This window comes from Engystomops pustulosus, chromosome 3, assembly GCF_040894005.1.
Source record: "Engystomops pustulosus chromosome 3, aEngPut4.maternal, whole genome shotgun sequence".
In the NCBI taxonomy this organism is placed as follows: Eukaryota; Metazoa; Chordata; class Amphibia; order Anura; family Leptodactylidae; genus Engystomops; species Engystomops pustulosus.
In genome coordinates, this window is record NC_092413.1 from 218,071,183 (window position 1) to 218,090,414 (window position 19,232).

The following is a 19,232-nucleotide window of genomic DNA, read 5'->3' on the forward strand; positions in this document are numbered from 1 at the left end:
GACCGTCTTTTTTTTTGTAAAACACTGACCACTACCTGATCCCTCAAACTGAGGTTTGCACGTGGGGGTAGTCCGTAAACTGCGGGTCCTTCGGGGACCGGGGGTGTTACAGAGATAGCACCTGGATGCCACCCATACATGGGTAAGGATGCCAGTCAGGAGGTACTTGTGTCGCATATGCTAACGCAATGCAGATATACACATTATATAATTGCCGCCAGGGAAGAAGCGTTGATACAACAAATATACAGGCCTTGGTGCAAGGAGTGGATTACAGGACATGACACCACACCTTTCCTACTGTACAGTTCGGTTTAATGGCGTCAGCGACCAACTGTCATACAGCTATATGTTTTTGTCTCAGTCCGACACCAACCCAGGTGCCTGTCTCCAGGACCATGGGCGGTTTGTCCCTACACCTCACATAGCCTGCACTTCCTAGAAGTGCCCTTAGCCCCCTCTGTGCCTCAAACCATCTGTAGTCGAGCCGAGGGCGGCTCTTTCAATTGCCCCCGGGGTATGCAACACCCTCGCCGATGCAATGGCGAGGGAGTGTTTGCGAATACGTCCCACCTGCATGTATCCACATTACACTACATGGTCCTTATAGGACATAGGGATATTGCAGTGGTGAATCCTGCCTGGCAAGGCAGAGGTTAAGTATTTTGTATGATGCAAGATGCTATTGTCCAATGATCTGTGTTACATCCTGTCCTTTGTAAGCTGAGATGTGATTGGAGGAGCAGCCACCACCTGACCAAAGGGAGGTAATAAAACCCCCTGGCCAGGAATGTTCTGGAGGATTCTAGTTGAGAGAGAGATTCCAGTGTAGGAGAATCCTAGAGTGAGTGAGTGAGAAATCTCTGTCTAGCCCATACCAGAGCAGGAAGAGCCTAGCCCCTGCTTCTGAAGAGTGGAGTCTAAGACTAGAGTTAGTGTAGTGAGGAAAAGGGGTATCATCTTACCTTTAAAGGTGATACCTGAAGCCCTACAGGACAAGCTGAAGCTTCCTACCAGGACACAGCTGCCTCCCAGCCTGCCGTCTACATCCAGGCTGGTGAACTATCTCCTGAGGCTCCCTCCAACTTACATCTCAGCACTCCATCTACCTGTTAAAGGCACGTTGCTGCGGTTCCTGCCGGTTCAAATAAAGAACTGTAAGTTGTTTTCTTCAACTTCTGTCTCCGTCTGGTCCCTGCTAATACGGCTGCCTTCATCACCGGCACCCTGTCCATCACCCAGAGACTCACACTCGGGACATTAAGGGGTTGCCCCAGGGAGATCCGCTATAGCAGCCTCTCCCTCATCATTTCTTGCCAACACCACCCTGCTGGAGACCTGCCAGGCTGTAGGACAGCCCTCCGGTTCCCCCGTACCAAGCACCGTGACAATAGCGTGCTTAGGCCGCAACCGCCAGCCACTCCGGTACCGCGGGCCCCGGCTGTCTCCAGGCCTCACTTCAAGGGCTAGGCCCCGGTGGGGGATGTTGCATATATGATGTATGTGTGTATATGGTATATAGTGTGTATATACTGTTTGTGTGTGTATATTCTGTATGTTTTTATATGTTGTATGTGTGTATATAATGTATGTGTGTATATGCCTGTATATGGCACTGTATGTACAGCATGTTTGTATATGTTGTATGTGTGTATATTTGGTGCATATGTACTATATGTACGTGTGTTTATGTTGTATTTGTGTACAAGGTGTGTATGCACTGTATGTGTATGTGTGTATGCTGTATGTCTGTATATGGTATATAGGGGGGGGCATTCAGAAGTCTGCCCGCCTGGCCTCTCCCAGTTATACCCCTAGTTCAGGTTGAAGACATTGGGGCAGATTTACTTACCCGGTCCTGTCGCGATCCAGCGGCGCATTGTCAGAGGAGGATTCGGGTTCTGCCGGGATTCACTAAGGTCGTGCGCCCGATGTCCACCAGGTGTCGCTGCTGCGCTGAAGTCCATCGGAGTTCACTGAAGTTCACGATCCTATTCCTGGTGCAGGTAAGTGCCTGTCAAGCAACACATTTTTTTAAAAAAATACGGCAGGTTTTCCGAACCTGTCGGTTTTTCCGATGGCCACGCCCCCGATTCTGTCACGTGCATGCCGGCGCCGATGCGCCACAATCCGATCCCGTGCGCCAAAAACCCGGGATAATTCGGCGCCAATCAGAAAAATTCCGGTAACCCAACGAAAATGTGCGATTCGGGCCCTTAGTAAATGACCCCCAATATTAGTAAATTTTCTCCATTAAACTGTGTATATAGACACATTATAAGCCATGTACTGGACTATAAAAATATAAAGTTTATTAAAGATTTATAAACTTAAATTATAATAAAAAGTGTATTTTGGTATAAACAGAAATTAAATATCAGATTCTGGCCAGCAGATGGCGTGTGCTAAGCATCTACATCACGGGTTACTAAAAGATAATCCAAAACTGGGGCACAAGTACCCCAAACTGTGTGTGTGTGGTATAAGATGGGCAAGAACACTATGGGGGTCATTTATCTTTGTTTCTCTTCCTGTTTTTTTCTGTCTTTTTTAAAGCTTTTTTTGGCACATTGCATTTTTTGCGACTTTTTGGGGACATGACATGTCCGCTGGACATAAATTTATCTTCTGTAAGACGCATTTATCTTCTATTCCAGATGTACTAAATGTCGCAATTGACATTTTTTGGGGGCAGATTTACTTACCCGGCCCATTCACGATCCAGCGGCGCGTTCTCTGAACAGGATTCGGGTCCGGACAGGATTTATGAAGGTAGTTCCTCCGCCGTCCACCAGGTGGCGCTGCTCCGCTGAAAATCATCTGAACGCGCCGGAATACACCGAGCTGGGCCAGGTGAAGGTAAGCGCTTCCCAAGCGACACATTTTCGGTTATTAAATGCGGCGGTTTTTCCGAATCCGTCGGGTTTTCGTTCGGCCACGCCCCCCAATTTCCGTCGCGTGCATGCCAGCGCCGATGCGCCACAATCCAATCGCGTGCGCCAAAATCCCGGGGCAATTCAGGTACAATCGGCACAAATCGGAAATATTCGGGTAACACGTTGGGAAAACGCGAATCAGGCCCTTAGTAAATGACCCCCTTTATCTTTTCAAATTGTCTAAAATTTGTCATTTTTTTGGTGTAAAAAAAAACTCCAGACAAAACCAGAGTTAAGGAAAACTTAGAAAATGGAAAGAAGTGACTTGAGACAATTGTGCAACATTTTTGAGACATTTGTAACAAATGCCAGAAAAAAGATCTGGGGAAAAAAATCCCACTAAACACAAGGAAAAAGTGAGATTGATAATTAGTAGCAAAAAAAGACTGAAACCCCCTATATGTAGCAAAAACCACATAAAATAATACATGGTTATTACAGGTTCTAGTGATCCCATCTCCTGATCTACCTTAAGGTTTAGAAACACCGGTTTTGGGGAGCTCTACAGAATGGACAGAAAATGCAACAAGAAGAAACTATCAAGAAAGGAGACATTTTAAGAGAAAGATAAGAAGGGGAAGGAATTGCCTTTGTGATCCCGCCCACGAGGAGCAGGACTGTAAGCATTTCATCAAGAAACTGGAAGAGGTTCCAAGATGATGGAATTCTACTCCGAGACTTATAGCACAATGAGCGGGACAAGGAATGACCTTCATTGATCACATGAAATTATGGATAATCTTCTGCACCTTCCTAAAAAATGGGGGGAAAGTACAATAAAACTAAACCTCTGGTAAAAGAGTGTGAAGGCAAAAGAGGGCTCAGTACCTAGACAACATTTCATGGAGGACAACTGGGACCCATCTCCAGAAAGTACCTGGACCCTGATTTTTGAGTTTGGTGAGGTCCAAGCTCTATTGAGCAGAGACTGATCTTCTGTACTTCTACATTTCCTCTATGGTGGTGAAAAAGTGAGCGGTCAGGTACATTTTTTAAGTTGGGGTCCCCAGTAAATGTACATTTTAATGTAGGGAGACCTCTTTATGATGGGAGCCATCAGGAGCGTAGTGTTCCAATGGAGTAGACCACATGTAATATAATCATACATGTCCATGGTTCCTCAGGAGTTAAGCAGTTGTCCTGTAGTTGGGGGTTTGCCACATTCGGCAGATTCCTCGGCATGTATCCGCCACCAGCAGATAGAAGAGCTATAAGCCTGTCATTGTTATTGTGGATCCAGAGACATTCCTAACGCGTGAGTCTAGAATCCGCTCACCTGGGAATTTAAGAGCCGGCATTGGGTTTCACGACATTACAAATTCACAACCATTAATCTTCTCCATTGTCATTACCTGACTTCACCTGCGGAGGATGAGGACGCACCCAGCAAAATAATGCTCCATGCAAATGCAGGTAATCCGCCTCCATGCCACCTGTGAACACCTTGCACCCGCTCCTCGGGGCTATCCTGGGCCACGGAAGAGGGATAGGTCCCATAATGTCAAAAATTATAAAAAGATTTGGGGAAATGGCTCCAACTAAATATGGTAACGATCAGGTGACTCATATTCCCAATTTTTTATGTAAGATGGATATGCTAGTAGGTGGACAGGAGGCTTCTATGGTGTTATTGGATAGGACAGGGACAGTCACATGATCAAAATAAGTCATGTGACTGTGTAAAGGTCCTATGTCATGATGCCCAGGGTGCACCATCTTTAACTTTATTAGTTTGGTCATATTGATGTTTCACTATATCATGAAGCGAGTTCTGACCATCACAATCATTAACGATCAACTGCTTTTGTAGCTTCCTCCCACTGGTGCCTGATCCCCCTGAGTAGCTGGCTTGGTGCGGCCTGCCGCTAGTCGGGTTGCAGGTATCTTGGTCCAGGAGAACTGACCTCTTCCACATCGGACAAGGTCAGTGAGGGGATGTAAGAAGAGGGAGAGGCTGCAATGAGATGGAAGGTTCCTCCTGGGGCACCCCTAGTGTATGTGTGGTGAAGGGATCCCCCAGTAGATGGTAGAGTGGAGGCCCGTGATGTTAACTGCAGCCAGGGATCACACATGGAGATCTCACAGTCTCTTTATTCTCATACTCCAACCCAGCAACGGGTAACAGGCTGAGGTAGTAGGTCCTATCTGCCAGGTCTGAGGTAGCTGAGATTGGATGCAATCTGGTTGTAGCTCACAGTCCTGGTCCTATGGCTGGAGGATAAGGTTGACTTCTTGGGCGGCAGTTCAGGCAGGTTCTGTATAGGAGGGGAAGCCCTCAGAGGGGAGACAGCAGCAGCAGGCAGCTACTCTCTGCAGGCCTTGTCTTCTGAATGATTGAACTCTCTACACTGACTAAGACTGATTTGGAGATCTATCCAAAGGAGATATTTATAACCTGGGGATGCCAGGCTTCCAACCAATAGCTGACCTCCAGGCATCAAAGTATAAAAACATTAGATACATTATAATACATTATAAACATTAGAAAAATTTACCCAGGCAGATGTAATAACAGCCGCAATACCAGAAATAAGCAATAGATGGCAGTAAATACTAAGGAATAACTAGGCTGATCATAGGAAACATCACCCAGATTGGTATAATAGGGTTGGCCATACTCTACCAAGTCCCTAGGGGTCACATAAAAGGTGAAGGCTCGAAATGTCCCGACCAGCGGGCCATTACACTATCAGGACCTGGGTCGCATGACCATATCTGTGGAGGTCCTACAGTCCAAATCTCTGTTATATCAACTCACAGAAACTTGTAAGGTGCACAGACACCCGCAGATATTTAGTATATAGAAAGAAAAATCTGTCCGGCTGAAATTTTCTGTTGATTTTGATGGCAGTCAGAGATTGCCATCCACATGTGTAATACTGGGGCACAGAGAGAAGGGGTTACATATACAGAATATGATGCTGTGGGGTGCGAATGACTGCACTGTTTTCTCTAGTTTAATAACTCATCATATTAGTAAAACATTGTAATAATTGATGGTATAGGGCAGCACGGTGGCTCAGTGGTTAGCATTACAGCCTTGCAGCGCTGGGGTCCTATCCAGGTTAACAGGTTCTAGTCCTATCCAGGTCAACATCTGCAATGAGTTTGTATGTTCTCTCTGTGTTTGCATGGGTTTCCTCCGGATCCTCCGGTTTCCTCCCATGCTCCATAACATACTGGTAGGTTGATTGGATTGTGAGCCCCATTGGGGACTGGGATTGGGCAAACTCTGTGCAGCGCTGCGTCATCTGTGTGCGCTATATAAAGAATTATTATTATAAGATTACTGCCCAGAATAGTGAACACATCATGACCACGCTTGAAAGTGAACAATCTGGTGGTCACAACTGGAACTGCAGGTCTCTGTATCTACAATATTTGAAATATCTTTCCTTTTTCCTGGAATGAATTTACAAATGTAATTAGGAAGTTCACATTAGAACGCAGCCCTTACAACCCCCTTTGCCTTCTGATTTTTTGGATACTTTCTTACACATGAGGTTCCATTTACTGACAGCAAGCAGATATCTCGAAAACCAAAACTACTTTTGTGATCCTTAGTGTGTGAGTGTCCTGATGAGATCACATTGACTACTCCTCTATGCAGGGAGGAGTAGTGACGTGTCACTATTCGGGGCACAGCCAATGTACATCATCAGGAGCGTCCAACATAAACAGGGCGAGCAGCAGGCAGGGCTGGACACGGCAGCCGCCACGTGTTTACCGTACAACGTCCCAGGAGAATAGCGGAGCGTGACGTGAGGCCTCTCCGGTTGTGTCCGTCATCACTTGATTGTGCTAGGGGTAGTGGATTGTACATGTTGCACAATGGAGGGACGAGTGTCTATTCACATCCATTGTGGAGCATCTCATGAGGAGAAGTTGTTTTCTTAAGGTGTGATCTCTCCACCTGCTCCATGGTGGATCTACCATTCAGACGTCTCTTCTCTGTCATCGAGGTAGAAGCCGCTCACTGACGGATGAACAATGAAACCCCATCATGGATGACAGACGCACTTAGCTAAGTGTCCAACCTGAACCGGACAACGCTCCTCCACAGACCTGACCCTCTATGAGGGGCTTCATACTAGTCTGTCCTAAAGTTCAGGGTAGTAGTGGATATGTCTCTACCACCTCACCACATCATATGGCGCTGAGATCAGTGGATCTGCATAGCCCTTATGGTGGAAGCCCCGGACGTTTAATCCCCACTGATCACTTACCTGTCCTCACATTACACGGGGGGTTGAAGAACTTTAACCTGCCCCCTGTCATGGAACCAAACAGACAAATATATACAGGGTTCAAACTAGGATTGGGGTGCACGCTCTGGAATGGGATACAGACTCTGAGTTCTTGGTTCAGGCTGGATACAGCCAAGACACATGGTTCCAGATCAGGCAGGAGATGGTTCCATATCAGGCCAGATACAGACCCAAGAACAGGGTTCAGGACAGGATTCAAATTAGGATTGGGGTACATGGTCCGATATGAGGTACAGGTTTAGGAGGATAGTACCAGATCCGGGAGGATTCAAGGTTCCTGGACCAGGCAGGATAAAGGGTTCTGTATCAGGCAGGATACAGGGTTCTAGATCAGGCAGGATACAGGCTTCCAGATCAGGCAGGATACAGGCTTCCAGATCAGGCAGGATAAAGGGTTCTGTATCAGGCAGGATACAGGCTTCCAGATCAGGCAGGATACAGGCTTCCAGATCAGGCAGGATACAGGCTTCCAGATCAGGCAGGATAAAGGGTTCTGTATCAGGCAGGATACAGGGTTCTAGATCAGGCAGGATACAGGCTTCCAGATCAGGCAGGATACAGGCTTCCAGATCAGGCAGGATACAGGCTTCCAGATCAGGCAGGATAAAGGGTTCTGTATCAGGCAGGATACAGGGTTCTAGATCAGGCAGGATACAGGCTTCCAGATCGGGCAGGATACAGGCTTCCAGATCAGGCAGGATACAGGCTTCCAGATCAGGCAGGATAAAGGGTTCTGTATCAGGCAGGATACAGGGTTCTAGATCAGGCAGGATACAGGGTTGTGTATCAGGCAGGATACAGGCTTCCAGATCAGGCAGGATACAGGGTTATGTATCAGGCAGGATACAGGCTTCCAGATCAGGCAGGATACAGGGTTCTGTATCAGGCAAGATACAGGGTATCAGATCCGACAGGGTTGCTGGATAAGGCAGGATACAGGGTTCTGAATTAGGCAGGATACAAGGTACCTGGTCAGGCAGGATACAAGGTTCCAGATCAGGAAAGATACAGGGTTCTGAAACAGGCAGGATACAGTGTACCTGATCATGCAGGTACACTGTATAAAGGTTTCTGAATCAAGAAGGATACAAGGTACCTGATCATGCAGGATAAAGGGTTCTAAATCAGGCAGGATACAGGTTGCCGGATCAGGCAGAAAACAGGGTGCTGAATCAGGCAGGATAAAGGGTGCTGAATCAGGCAGGATAAAGGGTGCTGAATCAGGCAGGATACAGGGTGCTGAATCAGGCAGGATACAGGGTGCCTGATTAGGCAGGATAAAGGGTGCTGAATCAGGCAGGATACAGGATGCCTGATTAGGCAGGATAAAGGGTGCTGAATCAGGCAGGATACAGGGTGCCAGATCAGGAAGGATACAGGGTTAAAGATCAGGTGGCATAAAGGGTTCTGGCTGAGGTACAGATTAGGGGTTCCAGAAGTACTACTGTCACGTAGATGCCGGATCTAAAGGGGTTAACCAGCCCTGAGTAAACTAGGAATCAGCTATTTATCCAGTTCCTGGATGCCTCCCCCAGCAGCTGGCTGGCTGGGCCCCTGCATCACTCAACCCACAGCTGAGAATAACACTGAGCTCTAGAATGATCCACCCAACTTTCCAGGGAACAGATACTGCAAGGCAACTCATAGCTCCTAGCAAGGTGAGCTTGGGTGTGGGTCACAAGCTCAGAAGTCAGCATCCAGAACCCAATCAGATATTCTGACAGTACCCTCATTGCAGTCAACCATTGCCCATTATAGAATGGACTGGAGTCCAGGATTGATGTTGACTCCTATTAATAACAATGAATTATCCCTTTAATTGGTTGTAATTCTTCCATCCTTCTCCTCCATTGTAATGAGACCTGTTATCTGACGTGTGGAATGTGTTCCCTGACTCGGGATGACATTCACCTCGGCCAAAATCTGGAACAAAAGACACGTGGGATCCCTTTAACCTTTCATGGACTCACCTGCCTCTCAGGCATCTGCTAGAAGCGGCTGTCCCGGTGATGTGACCCGTGATGTCCTCTACTCAGCGCCGTGACCCAGAGGGTGGTCATGTTTCTAGAAGACACCTCACAATATCCAGGTGGACCCACTACGCCCAGGGGGTCTGATGTTTGTGAAATATAAGAGTCAACTATCTATTAACTCCTAACAATGACACCAATGACAGGAAGCAACCGTAGGTCAAGACCTCAGGCTCCTAGCCATACGCGTTCCATGTCCTGCCATATGGTTCCATATTACAGGATATCACTGCGTTACATTGTCTCCTATGGAGCGGGACCTCAAGAATCTAGGCATAAAGACAAGTAGTAGACTTCCAAAGTAGTTTCCGAGAAAGTTCTAGATGAACCAAGATTAGTTGTATCTGGCTTGGTAACAGCCAATGTTAGATATCTAGAAAGAACATTCAAGGTCTTGTGAGACTCTTCATAAAACAACCAAGGTAGGACTTCACGTTATGAAAGATCAAGCTAATATGTCTTGCGATAAACTTCCATGGATTACCTAGTATGTCTACAGCCCATATGTGATGTCATCGTGTCTCCTGATTGGTCTTCCAATACTATTGTGAGCTTAAATAAGTGTACATGCCTACCTAACATCATTACCCCCTGAGGAAGCGACGGCGAAACGTGCGTCGGGGTTGTCTGGTACAGCGCCACATCTCCTGTTCAATATGCAGCCTGGTTGGTATATATAGCTATTTTGCACGATGCACTTTATTTTGTCTTGTTTGGTTTATATGACCTCCTACCAGGTTCCATGTTATTTAGATTAGGTTTACATTATAAACCCCTTGTTTACACTTGTAATATATTATATCGATTGACTTGTGTGTTACATTGAAACCTTATGTTTACACCTGTAATGAATTGACTGACTGTGGTTTACAATGTGATTGTACAGGAATGGCGGTGTACCTTTAGTCCACCAGGGATTGATTTTATGGGTTGTTTTTATTGCAGTGATCATATGTGTATTATTATTTTGTTCAATAAAATTTTGTGTTTTCCATATTATGGTATTTATACATTTATTTTGTGTACTTTGTTGTATAAGGCCTGTATATAGGTACATATAGTTGGTGTTCATAGCAGTCCTTGCTTTCCACACATTTTCTGGATAATTGGTATTGATTGTTTGTTTGTCTTTCCAGAGACTACTCACAATACTATGGACTTCCGAAATCGTGAGTCCAATTGGACATCACTGTTGACTCAAGCTTTTAATGAGGGTGTTTTGAATGCAGATACGAACGAGAAACGTGAAATTCTGGAGGTACAACGGGCCTTGAAGGATCTATTAAAACGCAGAATGAAATTATGGTGGAATAAGGCCTCATTGGAGCAATATTTAGCAAAAAGTCTTGTCCCTAGAGGACTCCGCGTCCAGGTATACCCTTCCTTTCCTTTGGAAGAGGACAACACTAGGAAACGATGGGAAGAAGCATGTCTTAAATGCTCGATGACTTTCATTGAACTCTTGGTGGGTGTTGAGAAAAGAAATTTGGAGAATATTGAGACTAAGATCCTCTCTCTACAAACTAAATTAAAGGAAATATCCTCCCCAGATGCCCTTTTGAAATTTGAACAAGATTTAAATACTGATTTCGATAAATGGGAAAAAGAAATTCAACAGATTAAGGTCCGTAAATTTCAAAGAGACCTTGCTGATTTCCAAAAGAACACGGTATTCAAATGGCAGAGACGAAATACTGGGGCTCTACAGAGAACCGAGTCTTCAACCTCCTTGGACTCAATAGCAACCAGTTCATCATCCATTAGCTCTAGTAGCCAACAAGCGCATGTGAGGCGAAGATTTGAAACTCGGGGCACACCGAGGAAGAGGAAATCCCCCAATGTGGAAGAAAGCTCAAATCAGTTCAAGGTAATCAACCTTTCAGATACACCTTTAACAGACGATCAATTATCTGTATTAGCTTTAGGATTAAATTTCTGTCCTGTCTCCAAAATGGATGACTTTACGGTCATTAAGGATGTTTATTTATTTGCCCGTAAATTATTGCTTAAAAAACATTTTTCTAAAACTGACTCTCTTGGCTCCTATGATTTGTCTCTAGCCCAAGAGGACTTGGACACGCTTAGGACGTTAGAAGACCTGTCGGGTGACCAACAGGGGGCACTGGGTAAGTTCCCTACTTCTATTAAGGCTAAATCCACTTGGTCTCCCCAACTATCGACATGTCCAGCTGTGGACATGTTTGTACGGATGACAGTTAATGAACTTCGGAAACTACCACAGTTTGGTGGTGCTGACAATTTAAGTCCGAACCAGAGACAGGCTCTAAAGGAACTATCCAGGATGAAAAATGTTGTTTTTAAGCCCGCAGATAAGGGTGGTAACGTGGTGGTGTGGCCACGGTCTATGTATGAAGATGAAGCCCACCGCCAATTAAGCGATACAAAGTGTTATTTGCCCTTAAAAGGTGACCCAACCAAGATGTATAAAGAACAGCTGGACTCGATACTTGCGGAAGCATTTGTCAATGGCGTTATTAGTAAACAAATTTTTGATGGTCTTAGTGTAGAGTGTCCAGTTACACCTACACTATATCTTCTCCCCAAGATTCATAAAGATTCATCTAAACCTCCTGGGAGACCTATTGTTGCGGGCTGTGAAAGTCTCTGTGAGCCCGTTTGCAGGTTTATAGATTTTTACCTTAGACCATGCGTGGAAAGCTTACCATCATATGTCCAGGATTCATCAGATGTATTGAGGCGTATTGATGGAGTGACTCTTGAACCAGACATGTATCTGGTATCATGTGATGTCGAGTCACTCTATACATGTATTAATCATGAACTAGGACTAAGAGCCGTGGAATTTTTCCTTAAACAGTGTCATCTTGAGGGCTCACTCATTGATCTATTACTGAAACTACTTCGGTTTGTTTTAGAACATAATTATTTTTTGTTCAATGAGAAATATTACGTACAGGTTAGAGGTACGGCGATGGGGGCCACTTGTGCCCCCTCGTACGCTAACCTGTTTCTTGGTCTTTGGGAACATGAGGAGGTCCAATACGCCATGGATATATCGGAGGGCATCGTGGTATCCTGGATGCGCTTTATTGACGATGTTTTGTTTATTTGGCAGGGCACCGAACAATCTCTAGACGACTTTTTGCATATATTGAACTTTAATGACCAAAATATTAAATTGACGCAAGTGATCAGTAAAAGTAAAATGGAATTCCTGGACATCAACATTACTGTAAGTAATGATGGCACATTGAATACATCAGTGTTTCGTAAAAAAACTGCCGTCAATGCAATATTGCATTCCTCCTCATCTCACCCCACTCACACCGTTCGTTCTATCCCTGTAGGGCAGTTCCTACGGGCCCGCCGCATCTGTGATACGGAAGAATATTTTGAGGATGAAGCCAAAATCCTGAAACAACGATTTGAACAACGGGGATACTCAAGGAGAGACATCGATGTAGCATATGGGCGTGCGAAAATGGCTAAACGAGACCTTTTACTCAAACCTAGGTCGTGTCGACCAAGTGACAATAAGGTGAGGCTGATTACACCTTATAATGCCCAATGGAGGAGAATCCAAGGGATTGTGAAACGCTTCTGGCCAATTCTATCATCTGATCCAGATTTGAACGCCCATCTGCCGCCACATCCACAACTGGTGGCCAAGAGGAGCAAATCTATCGGCGACATGTTGGTGAGGAGCCATTACACCTCCCCTCATCCCAAACCGTACTTATTTGGTTCAAAAGGCCCCAAGTGGGGTTCCTATCCGTGTGGGCATTGCTCAATTTGTAAAGTGATGGTGAAAACTGATGTATTTACAGATCAATGTGGAGAGAAGACCTTCCAAATTGTGCATTTTATCAATTGCAGTACGTCCGGTGTTGTATACCAACTGTCGTGCCCTTGCGGACTAAAATACATTGGGATGACCACCCGAGAACTGCGAATTAGGATACAGGAACATCTGAAAGATATTCGAGCTGCCTCAAGGATTAGTGCTGACGACCATGAGGCATTTTCCAAATTGAAATCTGTACCGAAGCATTTCCATGAATTCCACAATGACAGATGTCAGGATGTTCAAGTCTGTGGCATCGATAAACTCCTCCTGGGATCACGTGGGGGAAATGCGTTTAAGAAACTGGAGCGTATCGAAACCAAATGGATCGTCAAACTCCAGACAACTTCACCATTCGGGCTGAATGAGAAACTGTCCTTCGCATCATTTTTATGAGATCGTATCTGCATTCATCACCTCTATTTTTAATTGTTTATAATAATTGGTGGTATTTACATTGCGGTTATATATAGCTAGGGTAGACATGTAGGACTGGTAGGAGGTCTATTATAGTTTTGTACTGTTACGCATAGTGGCCATGATGCATTCAGTGTGTGTTATTTATTTTATCTTATTTCCTACTTTCATTAATGACTAGTCATATCACATTTAGGGTGTAATATAATGCTAGGTCCTGTATCAATCCCTCTATGGTCGGCCATTGCCAACTATGATTGGGATACACCCTCCAGGTCTAGTACTATAAACTCACTTCACTATATATACTTTTCATATGATGTTATATCTTATCACTATATTAGGTCCTGTTTCACATTTTTGTGTATGTTGTGTCCCACTATATGTGTGTGTGTAAGTGTGTTTTATTCACAGGTATGCCCTATAACCCATAATCTTGTGGTTGCTACATTGGGTAGTTATCTACAAGTCGCTAAGGTATTGTATTGACCTCTTTTTCACATCACATATTGTTCTCACTTCTTTTCCACTTTCTCATCACATTGCACTTTTCACAGTGCACTTCACTCCCTCCTCACTTACTTTATCACTTCTTTGTCACTGCTGTTGCACTAGCCTTTTGTCTCCTGTAGAGGGCTCTCTGTCTGAGACACTTTTTGTGTCTCTGCCTATTGCGCATGAGCGTATTACAGTGCGACACTTTTTTGGCGCATCATAAATTGTGTCGCACGACTGGTCATAGTCTCGCGCGACTGCACTGGATTGCGATTTACTATATATTATGACTATTAGCGCTTACAGACTGCATAGGAGGCGTCGATAAACTATACATAAGGTTTGCCCTTTCTGTTTTGAGACTAATTATGGCAATTTGAAGTGAGTGTATGTGTTTGCGATATATGATTGGATGATTGCCCATGTGTGCCGGCCCATATGTGATGTCATCGTGTCTCCTGATTGGTCTTCCAATACTATTGTGAGCTTAAATAAGTGTACATGCCTACCTAACATCATTACCCCCTGAGGAAGCGACGGCGAAACGTGCGTCATAGGGGTTGTCTGGTACAGCGCCACATCTCCTGTTCAGTATGCAGCCTGGTTGGTATATATAGCTATTTTGCACGATGCACTTTATTTTGTCTTGTTTGGTTTATATGACCTCCTACCAGGTTCCATGTTATTTAGATTAGGTTTACATTATAAACCCCTTGTTTACACTTGTAATATATTATATCGATTGACTTGTGTGTTACATTGAAACCTTATGTTTACACCTGTAATGAATTGACTGACTGTGGTTTACAATGTGATTGTACAGGATTGGCGGTGTACCTTTAGTCCACCAGGGATTGATTTTATGGGTTGTTTTTATTGCAGTGATCATATGTGTATTATTATTTTGTTCAATAAAATTTTGTGTTTTCCATATTATGGTATTTATACATTTATTTTGTGTACTTTGTTGTATAAGGCCTGTATATAGGTACATATAGTTGGTGTTCATAGCAGTCCTTGCTTTCCACACATTTTCTGGATAATTGGTATTGATTGTCTACAGAGAATGTTCTTGAGCACAGCCAAGGCTAAGAGAACATTCTTAAGAACCAAGCTAGAATGTCCAAAGAGTCGGTTCTCTAGAACGTTCAAGTTACCGTACAAGGTCATGGGATTATCGCTCTTGAGAAAACCCAAGATGTCTGAAGCTAATCTTCTTGAGAAATACCAAAATATGGAGATGTTGTTGAGGGAAGATTGAATTGTGTAAAGAGATGTCTCTTAGAAATCATACAGGTGTCTTGAGAGAATGTTCTTGAGAACAACCAACCTTATTAAGAACAATCAATATACAATGTCTTGAGATAATTTTCTTCAGAATACCCAAGCTGTTTAGAGAGACCTGACTTGATGTCAACAATGAACATTGAGAAGGATCAAGTTCATATGTCAATGCTAGCTCAGATGTCTTAAAGAGGACCTGTTACCCAATTTATCGGCACTAGGAGATGTTACTAAAGTAAGCAGCTCCTAGTGCTTGATCAAACGCCGCAGTGTTAGAGTGATAGCGTTACCGGAAACCTCCGGTAACGCTATCTAACACTGCGGCAGGGTACAATGTAATTGTTGGACAGCTCGCAAAGCTGTCCGACGTATTCATGAGGGGGCGGGGGTTGGGGCGTGGCTAGGAGCGGTGACTGACGGCCTATGGAGCGAACGGGGCGGTCCGGGGAAGAGGCAGCTGTCCGATGATTACACTGTACCCCGTCGCAGTGTTTGATAGCGTTTGATCAAGCACTAGGAGCTGCTTACTTTAGTAAGTCTCTGCGGGGGATTCGGGTCCGGCCGAGATTCATTAAGGCAGTTCCTCCGACGTCCACCAGGTGGCGCTGCTGCGCTGAAGAGCATCGGAACGCACTCAAGTTCACCGGCCTATTCCTGGTGAAGGTAAGCACGAGTCCCGCTACACTTTTTTTTTAAAATCCATCAGGTTATCGTTCGCCCCCCCCCCCCCTGATTTCCGCCGCGTGCATGCCAGTGCCGATGCGCCACAATCCGATCGTGTGTGCCAAAAACCCAGGGCAATACAGGGAAAATCGTCGCAAATCGGAAATATTCGGGTAACACGTCGGGAAAACGCGAATCGGGCCCTTAGTAAATCACCCCCTTTGAGAGAAGATTCTGTTTAGAACTTCCAAGCTTGGATGTCCTGGGAGAAGGTTCTTACGAAAAAACAACCAACCTAAAATGTCTGAAGAGCTCTAATAAGTGCGGGAAACCCCTGGCCAGATACCTCCACCCCCGCACGACTGGTACCTATATTCCACATATAAGGAATCATACGGACAGATTGACTCATGACCCGGGCGACATTAACGCTACTTTCCAGACCTATTACAAAGACCTATACAACCTCCAAAGCCAACTGTCTGAATCGGCCAAGGCCAGGGAGCTAGAGAGGATACAGACCTACATCAACGACACGGCTCTACCCAGACTCTCTACAGAGAACCGAGACAGTTTAGAGGCGGACTTTTCTGAGGCAGAGGTAGTAGAGGTCATAAAGGCCACCCCAGCAGGAAAATCCCCGGGTCCTGATGGCCTCACCCCCCGTTTTTACAAGACCCTGAAGACTGAACTGGCCCCACTCATGACTCGGACGTTTAACTGTATCTCTTCCCAGGTCCCTTTTCCACCTCAGTCATTGCAGGCATCAATATCGGTGATCCCTAAGCCCGGGAAAGATCATTCCATCTGCTCCAACTACCGCCCCATATCCATAATTAACATGGACATAAAAATTCTCTCCAAATTAATGGCCAATCGGTTGGGGGCTCTCCTCCCCGCCATAATACATAATGACCAGGTGGGCTTCATCCATGGGAGGGAAGCTCGTGACAATACCAATAAGACTTTACTCCTTATCTCTAGGGCCAAATCGACTAAACAGCAGTTATGCTTGCTTTCGGTGGACGCCGAAAAGGCATTTGACCGTGTGCACTGGGGATTCTTGTGGGCGTCGCTGAGGCAGTTGGGTATTGGCCCTCACTTTTTGAGCCTAGTCCAGGCCCTATATTCGGCCCCCACGGCGCAGGTCCGCACCAATGGAGTCCTGTCGGAGCCTTTCCGCATTAGGAACGGCACCAGACAGGGATGTCCCTTATCCCCCCTCCTATATGTCATAGCCATGGAACATCTGGCTGTTGCTCTTCGACGGAACCCCAGTGTACACGGTCTACAAGAGGGAACCAGACATTACAAGACAGCTCTCTATGCTGATGACCTCCTTCTCTACATTTCTCAGCCTAGAATTACTTTACCTAATGTCCTTGAGGAATTTAAGAAATTTGGCTCCCTTAGTAATTTTAAGGTCAATCTCTCTAAATCAGAGATCTTGAACGTCTCCCTCCCAGGGAATGAAGTGCTTCACCTGGCCTCTCAATTCCCCTTTAAATGGAAAAGTTCTCATATATGCTATTTGGGCATCAATATCCCAGCAGACCTTTCATCTTTGTATGCTTTAAACTACAAACCCCTTCTGGAACGAACGATAAGGGATCTCAGCCAATATAATGGCCGACACCTCTCCTGGTTCGGTCGAGTAAATGTCCTTAAAATGGATGTAATGCCCCGATTCTTGTATCTATACCAGACGCTGCCGATCCGACCCCCAAGCTCTTTTTTCTCGAGACTACGCACAGCCTTTCGGAGGTTTATTTGGGGAGGCGGATCTAGCCGCATAAGCTTCTCGATCTTATCCCGTACGAAAGCTAGAGGAGGTGTGGGACTTCCCGACCCAAAACTGTATCATGTAGCGGCCACTATCCAGCGACTAGTCGACTGGACTTACAACAAGGACTCCAAGCAGTGGGTCCAGCTGGAACTAGACCTTACATCCCCCACTCTACACTACCTCCCGTGGGTCCCGGCCAACTCACGACCCCAAGATTTTACCCAATCCCTGTTCTCCCCATACTTTTTCTTTGCTTGGGACAGGCTGACGAACAAAAACACCCTGCTTAGGTCAAAGGGTCCACTGACTCCATTATTTCACAACCCATCCTTCCCCCCCGGCGTGGATAGGCAGCGGTTTCTCTGCTGGGAAGCTTCCTCCGGCATCCGACTAGGCCAGATTATTGAGGGCGACTCTATTCCCACATTGGAATCCTTGAAGGCCTCACATCCAGATATCCCAATGTCCTGGTTGGAACACAGACAACTTGTATCGTATATAACAGCAGACTTGGAACACTCTGCCTTCGGGTCGACTCCAACGGCCCTGGAGGCTCTGTTTAGACTGCCCTCCTCACCTCCTCATGTGCTTTCCGCCATATATAGCTTGCTGCTGGAGGACGACACCCCTGGTAGGCCGAATTTTGTTGGGGCATGGGAAGAAGCTCTCGCCGTTGAATTAACGGACGACGAGTTGGATAAAGCCTACTTGTTCTCACATAAGATGCCGCTACCCTGTAGTGCTCAGGAAAAGAACTATAAACTTTTATCTAGGTGGTATAGATGTCCCGCGCAACTCCACAGAATTTTCCCCGAAGTCTCGGATATTTGTTGGCGCTGTGGTGCGGAGGTGGGTACTATGCTTCACATTTGGTGGGGGTGCTCCGCCCTCCAACCCTTCTGGAATAAGGTTTTTGATACCTATCACCAAGTCACTGGCAAGAGTGTCACTCCTTCCCCCCAAATTGCTCTGCTGTCGATCATACCTGGGACTATCTCCACGGTCAAAAAAGGTCTCCTTCGACATTTCTTGACCGCAGCTCGCACGGTTATTCCAAGACATTGGAAAAACCCGCAATCTCCCACTACAGTCGAATGGATTCAGGAACTTGGGTTTATACGAAGAATGGAGGAGTTAGTAGCCAGCGACTCCCCAGATCCAGGGAAGACGAACACTGCATGGGCCCCTTGGGAAGTATTCATAAACGCCCCGGAATTCCAGGACTTGCTCCTGTCATAGAGCGCCACCCTGGCGCCCTCGACCAAGAGAGTGCAGCCTTGTGGGCTCCCTATCCCTTTTACCCCCCCCCCCCCCCCTTCCCCTTTTTTTTTCTAAATGTTTGTTTCCTTTCTTTATCTAATCCTTTGTTAATTTTCACACAATAATAACCTTACTGATTGGGATGGCACAAGGGAGTTCTAAACGTGACATTATGTGTTATGATCCTTCTCCCCATGTTTCAATGAATATATGATCTATGATGTTTCTGATCCTGCGTGATCAGTCATGTACTGCCATCACCTACCT

General features: G+C 45.6%; 1 long non-coding RNA gene across 1 annotated transcript; it reads left to right on the forward strand.

The window, feature by feature from the left end:
- The first annotated feature begins 11,085 nt into the window (after positions 1 to 11,085).
- LOC140120734 (uncharacterized) lies at positions 11,086 to 14,155 on the forward strand. The gene is made up of 3 exons (XR_011853964.1): positions 11,086 to 11,360; positions 12,332 to 12,448; positions 12,564 to 14,155. It is a non-coding gene; the product is annotated as an uncharacterized lncRNA (long non-coding RNA).
- Positions 14,156 to 19,232: the final 5,077 nt, after the last annotated feature.